Below are 5,837 nucleotides of genomic sequence, written 5' to 3'. Positions count from 1 at the left end.
TGTTATTATGAACCTGTGTCTTATGCCATCTTTAAAATCATCTGATACATGGGAAATTTTGAAGAAGATCATGGAGTTGCTAAGATTGGATGTGGCTATATTTATTTGATGCCTTTCTCTTCATCTTGCTGCTTGTGTTTTGATATTGCTTGATTCTAAAGTCCAAGGGAATTTTGGGTTTCTATATGACATTCTTGTCTATTGGATTGCAGCTCATTGGTCAGATCTTTTCAACTCTCAACTTTTAAAAAAAATCTTAGGATTAATATCTTCATATCCTCCCCATTTCTTTGATTTCAAAATCTCTCCCCCTTTTTAAAAATATTCTTTTCTTGTGTTTGTTTTCTAAACTTTGACCATATTGTAAATTAGAAACTTTGGCCTTATGTCATTGCATTTTCAAACTTCTTTTCTTAAATAAACTTGTAAATAAACTTAACTATACTTGACTTAAAAATTTCAAAATACAAAAAGAACTAACACTCATTCAAACCATTTTTAGGCCTTTTATGCCTTTGTTAAAATTAAATTTTTGTTAAAAGCAATGCACCGACTTTGAAATTGATACCACGAACTACAAGGTTTTGATCCCTCATTTTTATGTTGGTACGTAGGCACAAGTCCGGAAGTATTATCAAACACAAAAATATAATTAATGAATTCTTTTCTCATCCCCCCATTCTATTTATTGCAAACATCATCTGTACAAAAACACATATGCACACCAAAAAGGGCTCCCTAGGAGTACCTAGGACACTTTGGGTGCTAACACCTTCCCTCTGTGTAACCAACCCCCTTACCTGTAATCTTTGGCATTTTATTAGTTTTGATTTGAAAACTTCTTATTTTTGGGTTTTGTTCGTAATTTTCCCTTTTCCCTTGGAAACAATAAAAGCGCGGTGGCGACTTTGGTTTTATTGACGTCTTGCTTATCCATAGCTTGATGGTCATGAATTTACCGCTAAAAAAATTAAGTGGTGACTCTGTTGGGGAGTAGTCTCCAGTGGATTTAGCCTAGTTTTATGTGTGTATATACTTGTATATCTGATGTATGTATATTTGTTTGTGTGATAAAATCTTCTTGTTGTGCTTGGTGACCTCTGAGTGGTGAGATAAGTTCTAACCCGAACTTGAGTGCAATTAAGATAGGAGGATGGTATAGTCATGTTCGACTTGTAAGAAGTAGTCCTTAACAAGTTGGCTTGAGACCCATTTACTCAGTGGAGACCCTTTTGGAGTTAGGAATGTTACACAAGTTATTTGTGGTTAGGCATTACTTTCTCTGATTTGGGGTCCGAGAAGCTGAGGACCGTAGAACATTTAACCCATCTTGGCCTATTTAGGACGTAGTGCAGAGATTGTTCATGTGTAGACTTGATAACAGTTATAACGTGATACTATTCTCAGACGAGTTTCTCTTGAGAATATTATGGGTTGATGAGTCAGTCATCCTAACATGTAATATCCGATAGATGGAGTTAAGACTCTGGGAAATTTTTAGAACATGATCTACAAGTTTTTATCCTTAGTTCACTCCTTTGGGATGGTTCTTACCCAGACTCCATGCTCGTGACTCACAATAAACCCTTGATTCTTGGTTGATCCAATCAAGTCTTGTCAATATCAATGGAACTTGGGTGTTAATAAGATGTAAACCATTATCCACCAAAATGGATGATTGATCTTGACAATGACTTGATTCATCTCTTGACCTTTGTTTGTTTGCCTTGTGTATGATCCCTTATTTGTGATTGTTGCATTCACGCATTCATGCGCATCATGACATTCATCACACGAAAATTTCAAGGAACCGAGGTCTTATTTGCAAATATTTTCAGACCATGTATTGTGGACGAAGGAACACTAAGAAGTACAATTTCAGATGTCCCGACTTGAAGGAGTTAAGGAAGCTAGCATCTTTTGTATTAGATCCCTTGGACTTCAAACAACGTCATGGGAAGCTTCTGTCTATTTTATCTGCTGATGTGGTTGAAGGACTCTTGAGTGTGTTGGTTCACTTCTATGACCCTCACTACCGTTGCTTCACTTTTCCTGATTATCAGCTTGTGCCTACGTTAGAGGAGTATGCCCATCTCTTGGGAATACATGTTTCTAACAAAGTTCCCTTTAGTGGATTGAAAGAGAGTCCCATATCTCATCTTATTGTTGAAGCCTTTCGCTTGAAGAAGTCTGAGATAGAGGCTTGTTGGGTGAAGAAAGGAGGATTGTTTGGGTTGACTTCTGAGTTCCTCATCAAGGAAGATACTTCCTTTGCTCAAGCCGGTAGTGTGGATGCTTTCGAAGCTATCTTTGTGCTGCTCATCTATGGGTTGGCTTTGTTCCCTAACATTGACGGTTTTGTTGATGTTAACGCCATTAGAATTTTTTTGATTGGGAATCATGTGCTTACTCTGTTAGGTGATATGTATTTCTCTTTGCATTTGAGAAATTCTAAGGGTGGTGGAACAATCTTCTATTGTGTTCCTCTTCTGTACAAGTGGTTTATTTCGCACTTGCCTCGGACACCTACTTTTATGGAGAACAAACAATGCCTACGGTGGTCTCAGAGACTTATGTTTCTCACTAATGATGATATAGTTTGGTATGATCCTTAATTGAGCAGTTTGGATATTATTGATTATTGTGGTGAATTCTCTAATGTGCCTCTCATTGGTACACAAGGAGGAATCAACTACAACCCTTCTTTGGCTCATCGTCAACTTGGGTTCCCCTTGAGAGACAAACCTAATAACACTTTATTAGAAGGTCTTTTCTATCAAGAGGGTAAAGATCCCCAACATTTGCAGAAGAAGATTATGCATGCTTGCCATAATGTGCACAGGAAGGGATGATCCAAGCTTGGTTCGTGCAATTGTGTAGCTTTGGAAGCTTACACTCTTTGGGTGAAGAAGAGAGCTTTGGAGTTCAAGATGTCGTATGCTTGTGAAAGACCTATGTTTATGGTTGGGGTCGAGCCATTAACTCTCGATAACCAAGATGTAGAGGAGTTGTAAGACGCGCTCGCCAATATGAAACAAGAGAAAGATATGTGGGAAGAACGTTTCCATGCTTTGAGCAAAAAGCATGAGGAGTTGCAGCTTGAGTCTAAGGACAAGGATACACTTATTGAGCTACTTGAAGACCGAGTAACGAAGAGACAGAGAGAACTAGAGGTTTCATCTTCCTCTAGTATGCCTCAGCCTTCCATCGCTTGGAAGAAGATTTTTGATCAGCTTGTTCTCGAGAAGACTCAGATGAAGACTTCTTTTGAGACTGAGATCTGACGCATTGGAAGGAAGTACGCGCCTGTGGCCAGAACTTCTGACATTGTTGTTAGGGATCCTTAGGATGGCTAGTCTCCTTTTCTCTTGTATTTTTCATTTGGTTTCTGAAATTGTACTCAGTGTAATCCTTCCAATTATATAAATAAAAGAGATTTTTATGGTCATATCAAAGTGTTACAATATATATATATATATATATATATATATATATGTATATATATATATATATATATATATATATATATATATATATATATATACATATATATATATATATATATATATATATATATATTTGCAAATAATATAGTAAGTTCCTTGAAAAAATCAAGCATTACATTTCATGCATCATTTGCATAAACAGGTTTCGCTTTCGCTAGATGTCTCATTGGTATTTCTTCTGTGCTTCAGCCAAGCTGACTCATCGATAAAACACTTGTGCCGATCACTCAAAGATTATGGAGCATCTAGAGAAATAGAACAAATATTTGAAGGATGAGATTGCTCGTCTGACTGCCATGATGGAGTCAGTCCTAGCTGCTTAGAGCCAATCATCTCCAACGCCTGCAACTCCTCCTCCTCAGAGGACTGTCCTTTCCGAGGTTGCTACCTCTACCATTCCTGCAACTTCTGCTCACTTTACGCCTAACATGCCTTCCAGATTCCCGTGGGGAATGCCACCTAATTTCATGCCTGAAGGATTCGTGCCTACATTCGCTTCCATGCCGACATCTAGCCCGGTCATGTTTGTGCCTCCACCTGTTGTGCATACTTTATCCTATTTTGAAGACACCATCTATCACTCTGATTCGCCTGAGGGCCCTGATGTGTATGAGTAGATGGATAAGATGAAGGATCAATTCCTTGAGCTGCGCAAAGAGTTGAAGACCTTGAGGGGAAAAGATCTGTTTGGTAAGAGTGTTGTGGAACTTTGTTTGCTTCCAAATGTTAAAATCCCTGTGAAGTTCAAAGTGCCTGACTTTGAAAAGTATAAGGGGAATACCTGTCCACTCAGTCATCTTGTGGTGTACGCCAAAAAAATGTCTACTCAAACCGATAATGATCGGTTGCTGATCCACTATTTTCAAGACAGTTTGATAGGTGCTGCTTTGAGGTGGTACATGGGATTGGATAGTGCGAGCATCCACACATTCCACGATTTGGGCGAAGCATTTGTGAATCAGTACAAGTATAATGTTGATATGGCACCAGATAGAGATCAGTTGAGGTCGTTGTCTCAGAAATATAAGGAGACGTTCAAGGAGTATGCTCAGAGATGGAGAGAGCTTGCCGCTCAGATTACCCCTCCTTTGGAAGAGAAGGAGATGACCAAGATTTTTATCAAGACATTGAGCTCATTTTATTATGAGCGGATGATTGCCAGTGCCCCCAGTGATTTTACCGAGATGGTAAACATGGGGATGAGGCTAGAAGAAAGTGTCCGAGAGGGACGGTTATTTAAAGAGGAAGTGTCATCCAGCAAGAGGTATGGCAACAATTTTGGTAAGAAGAAGGAGAGTGAAGCTAATGCAGTGTCCATTGGGAGGCAAAGGAGGCCTCATGTGAGAAGAAATCAACCACCCCGTCAACACCATCATCAAGTATCATATGTGATCCCAGTATTTTCCAACAATCAGTCAACACCAATTCAACCACAACAACGTCGACAACAACAGCCACAACAACGGACAAACACTTACAACAACAACAATACCAACAATCATCAACAACAACAAAATTTTGAGAGGAAGAAGGTCTCCTTCGACCCGATTCCTATGACATACGCATAATTGTACCCATCGTTGGTTCTCAAGAACCTGTTGCAACCAAGAAACCCACCTCATACCCCTGAACCACTTCCCTGGTGGTACAAACCGGAACTCCGTTGTGCCTTTCACCAAGGAGCTCTCGGTCATGATATCAAGAATTGCTACCCCCTAAAGTGTGAAGTCCAGACGCTGGTTAAAAATGGAATGATGTCCTTTGAGGATCGTTGTAGGTGTTTAATTGGCTGCATTGTATGGTAAAACACTAATGTCTTGACTGATGTCATGACATGTATATGTAACTACATTGTAGTTACTGCAGGACTAGCTAACACAGGATTATTGAATGCTGTGACATTCATACCTGTCAACAGATACTAAGGAACAGAAGCTCTGTTAGAACTTAGTATTCATTTGCAGTCTGGTTATCAAGGAAGAACCAGACCTGGCATAAGGCCTACTGACTGAATGTCAAACTGGATGTTGTGACATTCATCATTGACAGCAGCTACTGAAGATTGGGCAGAGTGGTGTTCTGCTATACTTCAGCATATTAGTTAGTTTGTTCTTCAAGAGAATTACAGAACTAACCTAAGGCCAACTGTGTAAATGTTAAGTTGGACACTTTGACATTTACTAATGTAAGCTGGTACTGTAGTATGGTCATATTGATCATGTACAGGTCAGCAGTTTTGTACAGTCTGGTTTCTGGGAAAACAGACTCAGCATATGGACCTTGATGTCGAGCTGAATGTCGTGACATTCATGCCTGACAGCATATGCTAAA

The sequence above is a fragment of the Lathyrus oleraceus genome, chromosome 3 (genome assembly GCF_024323335.1).
Source record: "Lathyrus oleraceus cultivar Zhongwan6 chromosome 3, CAAS_Psat_ZW6_1.0, whole genome shotgun sequence".
NCBI lineage: Eukaryota > Viridiplantae > Streptophyta > Magnoliopsida > Fabales > Fabaceae > Lathyrus > Lathyrus oleraceus.
This window is presented reverse-complemented; position numbering follows the sequence as displayed.